The sequence below is a fragment of the Bufo bufo genome, chromosome 7 (genome assembly GCF_905171765.1).
Source record: "Bufo bufo chromosome 7, aBufBuf1.1, whole genome shotgun sequence".
Classification (NCBI taxonomy): Eukaryota; Metazoa; Chordata; class Amphibia; order Anura; family Bufonidae; genus Bufo; species Bufo bufo.
Window position 1 is genome coordinate 93098493 of NC_053395.1, and position 15402 is coordinate 93113894.

At 44.6% G+C, this 15402-nt stretch overlaps 1 long non-coding RNA gene across 1 annotated transcript; it reads right to left on the bottom strand.

Moving 5' to 3' along the window:
• Positions 1 to 764: 764 nt before the first annotated feature.
• LOC121007387 lies at positions 765 to 2024 on the bottom strand. The gene is made up of 3 exons (XR_005780405.1): positions 1861 to 2024; positions 1138 to 1321; positions 765 to 814 (listed from the first exon to the last, which is right to left on the bottom strand). It is a non-coding gene; the product is annotated as an uncharacterized LOC121007387 (long non-coding RNA).
• Positions 2025 to 15402: the final 13378 nt, after the last annotated feature.

Below are 15402 nucleotides of genomic sequence, written 5' to 3' on the forward strand. Positions count from 1 at the left end.
TGATGTCTTGCTCTTCTTTTGCTGCCTCAATGGAAAGCACGTGTTCCCTAACCCTTCTTCTCAACTGCCGAGACGTCAATCCCACGTAAATGAGATTGCAAGGACAGATGGCCCAGTAAATGACCCCAATGGTCGTACACGTGATAGTATGTGTGATCTTAAACACCTTATTCCCTGCCGAATTGTGGAAGTGGGTTGCTCTGTCCATGTTAGTACATGCAACGCACTTCCCACATTCTTTACTCCCCCACGATGGCCCTTTACTGCCAAACAGTCTCACTTCCTTACAGACATAATGGCTGCGGTCCAATTGGTCACGCAGATTTTTTGACCTACGGAATGTTGTGGAAGCCTGTGGGGGTATCACCTCTTGTAGCTGGGGATCAGAAGTCAACATATTCCAGTATTTCTTTAGAACTATGTTTACCTCTTTCCATTTACTGTTGTATCCTGTAATGAACCTGATCTGTTACGAATCTTGCCGAGTATATTTCTTATGGAGTAGATCACTTCTCTTTGAAAGACGTGCTCTCTTATATGCCGTCTCTATGCACCGATTTCCATACCCTCTCTCTCCAAATCTTCTCCTCAGGTCCTCAGCCTGTGTCTCAAACAACCATCCGACGAGCAGATCCTGCATGCTCGCAGGAACTGCCCCACCGGTATGCTCTTTATCAGGTTGCCAGGGTGTGAAGAGCCTGCATGTAACAATGCATTCACGGAAGTTTCTTTTTGGTATAGGTTGGTACCAAGATGACCGGTCGCATCCACCTGAAAGATTTACGTCCAGAAATTCGACATTCGTGCGAGCCACCTTAAAGGTAAGTTTGATATTCTTAGTGTTGTTGTTAAGTCGCCGAATGTAATTCACAAATTCCTCTTCAGTCCCCTGCCAGATAATCAGAATATCATCGATATACCTACCCCAGTATTGTACCTTACTGGATTCTGGCAGGGGACTGGATTGTAGGATGTCCCTCTCCCACAGCCCCAGGAACAAATTTGCATACGAGGGTGCGCATGCCGCCCCCATCGCAGTACCCTGGAGCTGTATGTAGAAGGACCCCCCAAACAAGAAGAAATTATGGGTAAGAACGTATTTGAGAAGCGTGAGAATAAAATTGCACTTCTCCTTACCCATACTCGTGGTCTTTAAGAAAAACTCTGTGGCTTCCAACCCATCATGATGTTTAATTGAAGTGTAGAGGGATTCCACGTCGCATGTGGCAATCAACATATCAGGTTCAAAATGTATGTCCTCCATTTTCCTCAGAATGTCCATTGTGTCCTTTAGATGTGTTGGTAACCCCTCCACCAACGGCTGTAAAAAGTGATCAATATATTTACAGGCTACATCATTTAATCCATTCACCCCTGATACGATGGGCCTAACAGAGGGTTTCATCGGGTCTTTGTGGATCTTGGGCAAGAGGTACAGAGTTGGAATCACAGGGTAATCCGGCAACAGGTGGGAACTCTGTTTCCCTGAGATAACCCCTTGTTCAACCCCTAATTGCAGGATAATTTCCAGATCCTGCTTAAATTTAATCAGAGGGTTGAACGTTAATTTCTTATAGCAGTTGCCATTCTGCAGCTGTCTTTGCACCTCCTTCTCATACATACACGTGGGCCATATCACGATATTCCCGCCTTTATCGGCCTGTTTTAAGACCACATCATCTCACTTCCCTATCTCTTTCAATGCTCGTCTCTCACCACTCGTGCAGTTGTCTCTACTCATTTGGTCAGAGATATGTGAGAGTTCACTTTCAACCAGCTTGACAAAATAATGCACATTTGAATATAACGATAGTGCTGGGAAGTTCTTGGATTTTGGAATCAGGGTTTTGGGGAACTCACCAGATTTTTCTGCTGTTTCCTGTTCCTCCAAAAGTGATATTAAATTAGCTAGTGCTTCCTGTTCCAATATAGTAGAAAAGTTGGGATCCCTCCTCTGATGATAGATCTTTTTAAAATTAAGGCGCCTGGCGAAGAGATGTAAATCCTTCACTGTGGAAAAATAATCAAATGTACAAGTTGGTTAGAAGGATAGCCCTTTCGCCAGTAATGACACTTGGTCATCGGTCAACACATGCTCTGACAAATTAATTAGCTGTAGTTGGCGTCCGCCATCTTGACCTTTTCTCCCTGCAGGTTGCTTCACATCCACACCTTTACGTTTGTTATCCCTCCTTGGGTATCTCCGTGTATCCTGTCCAGATGTACTACCATCCTCACTCCTTGACGTACGTGACGACAATGATGTTGACCGGGATTTTCCCTACTGTGTCTTATACTTCCATTTATAGATTCTATTGCTTTCCATATCTTGCAGGTCACGTTGAAATTTCCTAGTTTTCACAGCTTTAATTTGCTTTTCCCAGACCAAGAAGGCCTCATCGATTTCTTTCTTGAAATCTTCCAATTCTGTCACATTCAGCTTCTGAGAGAGCTGTTCCTCCAATACAGATATGTTCTTCCCATTTGATTCAGTAATAAGATGCATGAGGGTAACTGAGCAGGTACCACATGCAGTTTCCCATTTTGTGCAAAATTCGTCATCCTCTTGCCCGTATGAGGGAAACATCTGTACCCGTAACCCTCTTGGGATGAGTCCCCTTTCTATATATTTATCCAAGGTGGCTTTGTTCCACCATAATTTCATGCATCTGTGTAGTGCATTCCTCAGTTGTGCCCTCAGCTCAGAGGCACTCCTGCCTCCCGGGTCTGGGCCCACCGCAGCGCCACCTGCAAAAACTGCATCCACCTGGGAAATCCAGGTTGACTCACGTGAGTGGAAATTCCTCCTCTCTGCTAATAGCAACTCCTCTGTGAAAACACAGGAAACAAATGTTATAACCGAAATACTCCTCAATAACAATGAGAAAATCATATGTGAGCGCCAACTCAATGAATCCGATAAACAAGAACACACATGAACATAAATTACAAATATTTAGGGATCGTTATTTCAGAAGACTTAAAGGTAGGCAGACAATGGCATGAAACAGCAGGGAATGCTGGCAGAATGCTTGGGTGTATAGGGAGAGGAATTACTAGTAGAAAGAGGGAGGTGCTCATGCCGCTCTACAGAGCACTAGTGAGACCTCATTTGGAGTATTGTGCTCAGTACTTAAGACCATATCTCCAGAAGGATATTGATACTTTGGAGAGAGTTCAGAGAAGAGCTACTAAACTGGTACATAGATTGCAGGATAAAACTTACCAGGAAAGATTAAAGGACCTTAACATGTATAGCTTGGAAGAAAGACGAGACAGAGGGGATATGATAGAAACTTTTAAATACATAAAGGGAATCAACAAGGTAAAAGAGGAGAGAATATTTAAAAGAAGAAAAACTGCTACAAGAGGACATAGTTTTAAATTAGAGGGGCAAAGGTTTAAAAGTAATATCAGGAAGTATTACTTTACTGAGAGAGTAGTGGATGCATGGAATAGCCTTCCTGCAGAAGTGGCAGCTGCAAATACAGTGAAGGAGTTTAAGCATGCATGGGATAGTCAAAAGGCCATCCTTCATATAAGATAGGGCCAGGGGCTATCCATAGTATTCAGTATATTGGGCAGACTAGATGGGCCAAATGGTTCTTATCTGCCGACACATTCTATGTTTCAATGTTTAGAGAGTAATGTGTCTGGGGTTAGAGGCAATGTATGGGCTGTAAGTATGGAGAAGTCTGAGGACTTTGGGTCAGATACTGGAACCGACTCAGGGATGGAGATGGACAATTTGTCTGACCATGGAGTTGGAAGTATTAACACAATGGAGGAAGATTCCTAAGATGAGTCCGTGGTAAGAGGACTCAATTCAGATGGTAGTGTGGGATCTAGTCATGCTAGAATGGTTAATGCTGTGCAGCAAGGCAGATCACCATGTGCCTAGAGAAGCTATTCGTTGTTTTGCATGCAGGGGATTTGGGCACATTGCAAGATATTGTGACATCGCTAATGGCAATAGACACAGGTATGTTAAGTACCCCAGAACCACATCTAGAAGTAAAGTGGTTTATTCAGCAAGGTGGGGTAATGGTCCCAGACATGGTTCTTTGCAAAGATATAGAAGCTAAGGACAGCCAAGGTAATGGATCCAGGAACCAGATTTTAAATCCCAATATGAACAGTTAAAATGTGAAAATGTGAAGCTTAGAGAGAAAAGAGATTGGTTCCTGGAATTCAGCAGAGTTTCTAATTTTGTGTGGTAGAGAAGGGGAAATAAACAGATGTTATTGAGGTCTTTGTAAACCATTTTACTGTTTGTATTTTTTTTTAAATGGAGGAACTTTAAGACTTAATTTAAATTGACTTTTCCCTTTTCCTGGAAACCGGTTTTGGGGACCTTGTAATGTTAAATCCTGCTTCTTTGGTAAAATTAATCTGAAGTTACTTTTAGGGCTGGGCAAATTAACATTTCAATGACTGGGTGGGAAGAAATTCTCCTGCCATTGTTTACGGTTTCAGGCAAACCCTCCAAGACATTGATGTGTTAATTCAGTCCTATACAATTGTATGTTTTTTTATTTATTTTTTGTATTTGAGTTTCGGTTTTAAGTTAAAATTTACTTTTTACTCAATCTCAATGTATATAGCAAGACTTCCTGTAACTGAAGTTTTTTTGGTAGAGAATGTGTTTTAATGGTGTTTTTTTCATGTTATTGTTTGGGCGTTTTTGATTCTTAAGAAGGCTCCTTTTTACAGGTTTTCTTTTACTAACCCATTTTTATTTTTAGGTTTTTATTGTTGTAATCAATTATTTTTTCAGTTTTTTCCTTTTTTATATTTTGGCATCTTTTTTGGTTTTATTTTCAGTCATTTTTGTCTATTTTTGTTTGGGTATTTCTTTGATCAATTACAGGATTTACCTTTGTATAGTGAGGCAAGTTTTATATTTACCTTTTTCTGCAGTTCTATATTCAATCTTAGCATACCGTATATGCCGGCGTATAAGACGACTGGGCGTATAAGACGACTGGGCGTATAAGACGACCCCCAACCTTTACACTGAAAATATAGAGTTTGGGATATACTCGCCGTATAAGACTACCCTTTTTTCAACACACAGCAGTACATTACTGCATCCCACCACCATCCCTGGGTACCTCTGCCATCCCTGCATCCCACCACCATCCCTCGATACCACTGCCATCCCTGCATCCCACCACCATCCCTAGGTACCACCGCCATCCCATGGTATCACCACCATCCCTGCATCCCACCACCTTCCTTGTCCTCCCTCCCTGCCTCCCAGACCCTAAACATGTGCAACCTATACCCTGAACATGTTTTTGCTATGTTATTCTTCATATTCACATTCACATATGCACATCTGCGCCGCACTTAGATACGCCACACGGAGATCTCGCACATGCGCAGGAGCGAGATGCGAGTCGCCGTGAGGATCCCGTGTATCCACGCTCGCCACATGAAATCTCGCACATGCATAGGAGTGAGCATACAAGGTACAGAGCAGGGGGGAGGCATACAAGGTACAGAGCAGGGGGCGGTATACAAGGTACAGCGCAGGGGGGGCATATGCCGTGGGTTACATCGCAGCTCTCAGCTGCTGGGGATACAAGGCAATAGCCCGGGCTCTCTCTGTTGATAATTTGGGCGTCCCGGCACTGCAGCGCCCGCCATACCCGGCGTATAAGACGACCCCCGACTTTTGAGAAGATTTTCATGTGTTAAAAAGTAGTCTTATACGCAGGAATATACAGTACTTTTTTCCTTTTATTTCTCTTTTCCAAGTGACAGTTCTTCACTCCAGGACTCTTCTCTCTTTAACAACCAGAGGTTAACCCTGTATTTATTTTTACTTTATCAGCAGGAGATTGACTGTAGGAGCCACATTGAGCTGGAGAAAAGTGGTTCTCATTTATTGGGTAGCCTTAGCTGGCCAAACACAGGCGTAGCTCAGCTGTGTGTATAGCCCTTTAGGAGGCATACTGGGAATCCAGCAAAAGGGAGTGGAAATAGCAATGAGGGTAGCAATAGGCCGCTTTTAGTGCACAAGATTTCTAGCTGTCCGACATAGGCTGTGTAAAAGTCGGGGTCGGACAGACGTACCGTAAGAAGGAGCCAGACGGTAACCTCAGAGTATGGTCAAAAGCGTGTCCCTGGACTCATCCATGGAATCCTTCAGAGAGCAGGCTAAGGATATGCAGAATAGGTTTATTCAACGGGGTTATCCCTCTGAGGTCTTAAAAGAAGCATTCCAATTTTCCAAGCACAGGGATAGACAATTCTTATTGTCTCCACGTGAACGCTCTGCCTCCGAGACAAATATAATGAGGATCATTGGTACTTATGACGTCCAAAATCAGAAGATTATGGGGATCCTGAGGAGATTTGGGGGTATTTCACTATCTGACTCGGACCTAAAGGAGATTTTGCCCCCAACACCATTGATAACATACAGAAGGGGCAGATCACTTAGGGATAGGGTAATTCATAGCCATTACAAAGCACCCCTCAGATTGGCAACTGGCTTAGTCAGAAAGTCTGTGGAACTTTCAGATGTGGAAGTGACTGTGTTTGCTGCCCATTAATTTTGAAGTCTAAAAACTTCTGTACTGTCTCTACCGGAATAAGCTATGTTATGAGAGACTTTGCCAACTGTAAAACTGAGGGAGTTGTCTACCTATGTACCTGCCCCTGCCCACTTAATTATGTGGGAAAAACTAAAAGGGAACTAAGAAGACGGGTGGGAGACCATATTGGTGATGTAAAACATCGGAGAGACAAACCGGTAGCTAGGCATATCCTGGAATATCATTCTGGTGATGTTAGTGCCCTACATTTTCAGGTTATTGAGGTGGTGCGAAGATCCCCCAGACGTGGGGATTGGGATAAAATGATTCTTCGTAAAGAGGCCCAGTGGATTCATCGGTTAAAAACTGTGACTCCAATGGGTCTCAATGAACAGATCTCCTACTCTTGCTTTCTGTAGCTTAGGTTGTCCAATAACAGTGTTTTGATCATATATAAAAAAGTATCTGGGTACCTAGTCAGTGTACAGACTACAATCCTGCCTATATGTTATAGCCAAAAATATGGCCAACTAAATGTACACAATCTTATAGAGACACCCTGGATCACCTTATCATGGTGTGATTAAACCAGGGACTCTTTAAATAGAGCTGGTCCCTGTTTTCATTCCCCATTGGGGCACCAGAGCTAGCCACTTAGTTATTTATTTAAAGTAAGGCACTGTATAGTAGAAGGAACTATCGGAGCATGAGGATAGCGTCATGTAACCATGGCAGCGCTTTGCTGCATCTGCACCGTCTTAAATGAGGCATATCCGGTCGTATTAGCTCACTTCCGGTATTTGGAATGCATTATGCGTTCCATCGTCTGTCGGCGCTCTTCAGATGCGTTCCATAGCACCTGGATGACGTCCTTTCCGCTCGAACTACTAAGTATTATATAGCGCCTGCGATTATTATAATCATTATCGCTATTATCTTCATTAATCTGGGCATATATGATTTTGAATCGAGAATCAGAAAGATATTATAAATCAATGCGATGTTCGCCTGACCACATGACCAGAAGTGACGTCAGACGCGCGGTTTTCAACATAACCTATAAAAGGAAGTAATAGTAATATCACTGGTGCGGTCCTTTCTATCTTGGTGCCCTTATCATATATGTGCTTTATACTTTAGTTGCAGCATTAATGCATCAACAAAACGCTGTCCCCTGATGAACCATTTGGATATCTCCTTTTGCGGAAGCGCGTCGGGAAGATTGTTTATTCAGCAGTGACATCCAGGGAATTTGAGGGTTTAGCCACCGAGAAGAGGGGTCGCCCTTTTCGGGGCGGGTGCTCTGCTTTTAGGCAGGGATAGCCAGCAGGGATAACCCAGGGTAAGAACATCTTCCCCACCCCATCTCCTCGGCTGCTGACCCACGGACTACCTGGTGATGTGTAACCATGAGTCTCTTAACATCCTGAGACCATCTGTATGCAAGTAACCGTGAGTTTTTACCGAACAACTGCTGGTTATTCTTTGCATCCCGCTAGGGTCTATCATATATACAGATGACAGGCTGGTTAGTGTTCCTTGCTGTTATTAAAATATTTTTCTGTGCTGATTTTGTATCCTCAGTGCAGGCATCAGATATAGGTCACCATACCTACCTATAATAGATATAAGCTTGGTGTTTGTTATTATTTTATCTGCATATTAATAAAAGTTTATTTTTAGTTTTTTTTGTTCAGTGATAGCTCTTTATCTCCCCTATGCAAATGTATCTTGGATGTCTGTGAAATACAGATACAATTATAGTCCTTAAAAGGACTTTTGGGTCTCTAACAAGTTTTAGCAATTTAGCGCAGGTTGCGCTAAAAATATATATTGCTGCCACTCACAATAGTCCTTAAAAGGAATTTTGGGTCTATAACAAGTCTAAAAACATTGGTATTGGTATTTCAATCCCTACACTATCTCTCCCTTCTGCTCTCCAGCTCTCCCTGACTAAGACTGACCCGAACACGTGTCATCGGGTGCTATATAGCACCTGATGATGTGTTCCGGCCAGCCAATCACTGTTATTCCAGCAGCCAACATGGCTACGGCATTACAGTGAATGGTAGTACTCAGCTGCACGTTTATTGTCTGCGTAGCAGCCAACAAACGTGCGGGGAGGAGAGTCGAGCATCGCGCTCGAGCACACGCGGTATTTGGCCGAACACCACGATGTGCCGAGTATCGCGATGCTCGAGCCGAACTGGTGTTCGGCCGAGCATGCATGCCCAACACTACTGTCTATACATACATGCTACAGACATAGTGCTGTGATGTCACAAGTTTACAACAATACTTAGTGCACCAATCAGTTTTATCTAGTCAGACCTGATAAAATGTGAAGTTGCACGTATTGCGCAAAAATATGCGTATCATTAATTGCCGATTTGCGCAACCACGAATATATTGGAGCACTCTATCTGTATATAAAGCTATTGTAATGTTCTGCCGTGCCAACCATTTTCTCCAGTTTAGAAAATTCTAGCAGCTGCAAAAACGTAGCAACAGTGACCCACACCGGTATTGCGCCCGCAATACGCGTATATTACATTGCTGATTTTAGCAATCAATAAAATAATCGCAAATTCTCGAATTCGCGAATATATGACAAATATTCACCAAAATATTAGCAAAATATCACAAATTTGAATATTGCCCCTGCCGCTCATCACTACAAATGACGCCATTCCTCTAAAGCCAACTTAATGACCAATTTCTCTCTGCGGAAGAGAGTTTTTTAGAGAAAAAGGCACATAGAGGCCATTTACCAGGTGACAGGCCCTGAGATAAAACTGCTCCTACCCCCACCTCGGACGCATCCACTTCCACAATGAAAGATTGTGATACATCCGGCTGCACCAATAGAGAGGCAGCAGAAAAAGCATTCCATAATCGCAAAAAAGGCTTGCAATGCCGAATCAGACCACACTGAGACATCTGTCCCTTTCTTAGTTATGTCAGTTAAGGGTTTTACTATTGTTGAATAATTCTGAATACATTTTCGGTAATGAATAAATAAATAAATAAATAAATAAATAGTAGCAGGCACACTTACATATGGAGCACGTATTTAATATGTAAAATCAAGAAAATGCCTGAAATCAACAAAAAATGAACCAGTCGATAATGGTGATATGATGCAAATTCAAGAAAATACAAAAAAAAAAAAAGTAAGAAAAAAATATATAGCAGCATATATAGGTTGTGTAGTAATTATAAAGTGCATTGAGGAAGCTGGGGGTTAATTTTGCTTGCAAGCTAAGATAAAGAACTTTTGACTTGATTCTCAACCCTAATAAATACAAAAAGCATGGATGTATTTATGTGAATAGCCGTACACAGGCACTCCATTGAATTCAGCGCACTGCTCTTTGGCATTCGGATTACGTGTAAGAGGAAATCCCTGTGAGGTCACTGCTGATGTCGGAACTACGCTGAAGTGCTCAACTAAAACGAACCTACAAGCGCTATTCTACTCCACGTGGAACGCCGAAAAAGCCCACACACAGATACAGACAACAAACAGGATCTACGGGACTGCAGAGGGAAAACTTCTGGAGAGGTAAGCGCCGGATAGATATCGAAGAACGCGCGGGACGCTGCGCTGAGTTATACCTGCTTGAGACCTACTTACCCTCGTTTGCAGGTCCTTCATTAACCACTTGCTGCTGAGGCTTTAATATATGGCGAATTGAGTTAATACTTCATAAGCGCTGATATCGGTAGCCACTAACTACTATAATTCCAATCGTACCGCAACAAATTGCCTTGAATTTGGATACATTTTTGCTATTCATTTTGTACTGTCATAAATATGCTAGGGTATTGACTTGAACTGGAACTTGATGTGTCCCTTTTGGAATCGGAACATCCATTTACTGAGTTGCTGCTATATGGACATCCTGATGTTTATGGGTCATTAGTATTATTATTTTTTATTTATTTAATTCTGCTCCTGCACTTTATAATTACTACACAACCTATATATGCTGCTATATATTTTTTTCTTGTATTTTTTTTTGTATTTGCTTCATATCACCATTATCGACTGGTTAATTTTTTGTTGATTTCAGGCATTTTCTTGATTTTAGATATTAAATACGTGCTCCTTATGTAAGTGTGCCTGCTACTATGTATTTATTAATTTATTAATTACCTTAGATTGGGTGAGTCTTTTAGAAGTTGCACCTATCCATTTGTACTCCTGGTTGAGCAACCCAATACATCCTTTTGTTTTTATACATTTTCGGTAATAGTTGCTGAACCCCAAAAACTGCATAAGAGCCTTCAGATTTCGAGTCAATCCCAGTCCAATGCAGCACGGACTTTCTCTGGATCCATTCAAAAACCTGAAGATGACAGCAGGTAGCCCAAAAACTGCACCTCGTGTACAGCAAAAACACACTTCTCTAATTTTGCGTACAATTTATTGTCCTTTAGGATCTGTAACACCTGTCTAATGTGATCCTGATGTATTTCCACGCCTGGAGAATAAATTAGAATATCATCCAAATACACGACTACAAACCTCCCCACAAGGTGATAAAAAATGTAATTTACAAAATGCTGGAAAACCGCAGCAGCATTGGTCAACCTGAAAGGCATGACCAGGTTCTCAAAGTGCCCCTCAGGAGTATTAAAAGCCATATTCCATTCATCCCCTTCATAGATCCTAACCAGATTATATGCCCCCCTTAATTCCAACTTGGAGAACAACTTGGCACTAGAGTGGAGCGAACACCTGGATATTCGGGTTCGAGAAGTTCGGCCGAACTTCCCGGAAATGTTCGGGTTCGGGATCCGAACCCGACCCGAACTTCGTCCCGAACCCCATTGAAGTCAAAGGGGACCCGAACTTTTCGGCACTAAAAAGGCTGTAAAAAAGCCCAGGAAAGGGCTAGAGGGCTGCAAAAGGCAGCAAAATGTAGTTGAATCCCCTGCAAACAAATGTGGATAGGGAAATGAATAAAAATAAAATTAATAAAAATTAACCAATATCAATTGGAGAGAGGTCCCATAGCAGAGAATCAGTCTTCATGTCAGCAGAGAATCAGTCTTCATGTCATAGCAGAGAATCAGGCTTCACGTCACCCACCACTGGAACAGTCCATTGTCAGATATTTAGGCCCAGGCACCCAGGCAGAGGAGAGAGGTCCCATAGCAGAGAATCTGGCTTCATGTCAGCAGAGAATCAGTCTTCATGTCATAGCAGAGAATCAGTCTTCATGTCATAGCAGAGAATCAGGCTTCACGTCACCCACCACTGGAACAGTCCATTGTCAGATATTTAGGCCCAGGCACCCAAGCAGAGCAGAGAGGTCCCATAGCAGAGAATCTGGCTTCATGTCAGCAGAGAATCAGTCTTCATGTCATAGCAGAGAATCAGGCTTCATGTCACCCACCACTGGAACAGGCCACTGTCAGATATTTTTAGGCCCCGGCACCCAGACAGAGGAGAGAGGTCCCATAACAGAGATTCAGGCTTCATGTCAGCAGAGAATCAGTCTTCATGTCATAGCAGAGAATCAGGCTTCATGTCACCCACCACTGGAACAGGCCACTGTCAGATATTTTTAGGCCCCGGCACCCAGACAGAGGAGAGAGGTCCCATAACAGACATTCAGGCTTCATGTCAGCACAGAATCAGTCTTCATGTCATAGCAGAGAATCAGGCTTCACGTCACCCACCACTGGAACAGTCCATTGTCACATATTTAGGCCCAGGCACCCAGGCAGAGGAGAGAGGTCCCATAGCAGAGAATCAGGCTTCATGTCAGCAGAGAATCAGTCTTCATGTCATAGCAGAGAATCAGGCTTCACATCACCCAAAACTGGAACAGTCCATTGTCAGATATTTAGGCCCCGGCACCCAGACAGAGGAGAGAGGTCCCATAACAGAGATTCAGGCTTCATGTCAGCAGAGAATCAGTCTTCATGTCATAGCAGAGAATCAGGCTTCATGTCACCCACCACTGGAACAGGCCACTGTCAGATATTTTTAGGCCCCGGCACCCAGTCAGAGGAGAGAGGTCCCATAACAGAGATTCAGGCTTCATGTCAGCACAGAATCAGTCTTCATGTCATAGCAGAGAATCAATCTTCACGTCACCCACCACTGGAACAGTCCATTGTCACATATTTAGGCCCAGGCACCCAGGCAGAGGAGAGACGTCCCATAGCAGAGAATCAGGCTTCATGTCAGCAGAGAATCAGTCTTCATGTTATAGCAGAGATTCAGGCTTCATGTCACCCACCACTGGAACAGGCCACTGTCAGATATTTTTAGGCCCCGGCACCCAGACAGAGGAGAAAGGTCCCATAACAGAGATTCAGGCTTCATGTCAGCAGAGAATCAGTCTTCATGTCATAGCAGAGAATCAGGCTTCACGTCACCCACCACTGGAACAGTCCATTGTCACATATTTAGGCCCAGGCACCCAGGCAGAGGAGAGAGGTCCCATAGCAGAGAATCTGGCTTCATGTCAGCAGAGAATCAGTCTTCATGTCATAGCAGAGAATCAGGCTTCATGTCACCCACCACTGGAACAGGCCACTGTCAGATATTTTTAGGCCCCGGCACCCAGACAGAGGAGAGAGGTCCCATAACAGACATTCAGGCTTCATGTCAGCAGAGAATCAGTCTTCATGTCATAGCAGAGAATCATGCTTCACGTCACCCAACATTGGAACAGTCCATTGTCATATAATTTAGGCCCCAGCACCCAGACAGTGGAGAGAGGTCCCATAACAGAGATTTAGGCTTCATGTCAGCAGAGAATCAGTCTTCATGTCATAGCAGAGAATCAGGCTTTACGTCACCCACCACTGGAACAGGCCACTGTCAGATATTTTTAGGCCCCGGCACCCAGACAGAGGAGAGAGGTCCCATAACAGAGATTCAGGCTTCATGTCAGCAGAGAATCAGTCTTCATGTCATAGCAGAGAATCAGGCTTCATGTCACCCACCACTGGAACAGGCCACTGTCAATTATTTTTTGCCCCGGCACCCAGACAGAGGAGAGAGGTCCCATAACAGAGATTCAGGCTTCATGTCAGCAGAGAATCAGTCTTCGTGTCATAGCAGAGAATCAGGCTTCATGTCACCCACCACTGGAACAGGCCACTGTCAGATATTTTTAGGCCCCGGCACCCAGATAGAGGAGAGGTTCATTCAACTTTGGGTTGCCCCGCAATATAATGGTAAAATGAAAATAAAAATAGTATTGAATGAGGAAGTGCCCTGGAGTACAATAATATATGGTTAAGGGGAGGTAGTTAATGTCTAATCTGCACAAGGGATGGACAGGTCCTGTGGGATCCATGCCTGGTTCATTTTTATGAACGTCAGCTTGTCCATATTGGCTGTAGACAGGCGGCTGCATTTGTCTGTAATGAGGCCCCCTGCCGTGCTGAATACACGTTCAGACAAAACGCTGGCCGTCGGGCAGGCCAGCACCTCCAAGGCATAAAAGGCTAGATCTGGCCACGTGGACAATTTGGAGACCCAGAAGTTAAATGGGGCCGAACCATCAGTCAGTACGTGGAGGGGTGTGCACAGGTACTGTTCCACCATGTTACTGAAATGTTGCCTCCTGCTAACACGTTCCGTATCAGGTGGTGGTGCAGTTAGCTGTGGCGTGGTGACAAAACTTTTCCACATCTTGCCATGCTAACCCTGCCCTAGGAGGAGCTGGCCGTGACACAGCTGCATTGGCGACCTCTTGCTCCTCCTCTGCCTTCGCCTTGGGCTTCCACTTGTTCCCCTGTGACATTTGGGAATGCTCTCAGTAGCGCGTCTACCAACGTGCGCTTGTACTCGCACATCTTCCTATCACGCTCCAGTGCAGGAAGTAAGGTGGGCACATTGTCTTTGTACCGTGGATCCAGCAGAAGGGCAACCCAGTACTCCGCACACGTTAAAATGTGGGCAACTCTGCTGTCGTTGCGCAGGCACTGCAGCATGTAGTCGCTCATGTGTGCCAGGCTGCCCAGAGGTAAGGACAAGCTGTCCTCTGTGGGAGGCGTATGGTCATCGTCCTGCGTTTCCGCCCAGCCACGCACCAGTGATGGGCCCGAGCTGCGTTGGGTGCCACCCCGCTGTGAACATGCTTCATCCTCATCCTCCTCCACCTCATCCTCGTCCTCCTCGTCCTCCAGTAGTGGGCCTTGTCTGGCCACATTTGTACCTGGCCTCTGCTGTTGCAAAAAACCTCCCTCTGAGTCACTTCGAAGAGACTGGCCTGAAAGTGCTAAAAATGACCCCTCTTCCTCCTCCTCCTCCTCCTCCTCCTGGGCCACCTCCTCTTCCATCATCGCCCTAAGTGTTTTCTCAAGGAGACATAGAAGTGGTATTGTAACGCTGATAACGGCGTCATCGCCACTGGCCATGTTGGTGGAGTACTCGAAACAGCGTAACAGGGCACACAGGTCTCGCATGGAGGCCCAGTCATTGGTGGTGAAGTGGTGCTGTTCCGCAGTGCGACTGACCCGTGCGTGCTGCAGCTGAAACTCCACTATGGCCTGCTGCTGCTCGCACAGTCTGTCCAGCATGTGCAAGGTGGAGTTCCACCTGGTAGGCACGTCGCATATGAGGCGGTGAGCGGGAAGGCCGAAGTTACGCTGTAGCACAGACAGGCGAACAGAGGCAGGATGTGAACGCCGGAAGCGCGAACAGACGGCCCGCACTTTATGCAGCAGCTCTGACATGTCGGGGTAGTTGCGAATGAACTTCTGCACCACCAAATTCAGCACATGCGCCAGGCAAGGGATGTGTGTCAAATCGGCTAGTCCCAGAGCTGCAACGAGATTTCGCCCATTATCGCACACCACCAGGCCGGGCTTGAGGCTCACCGGC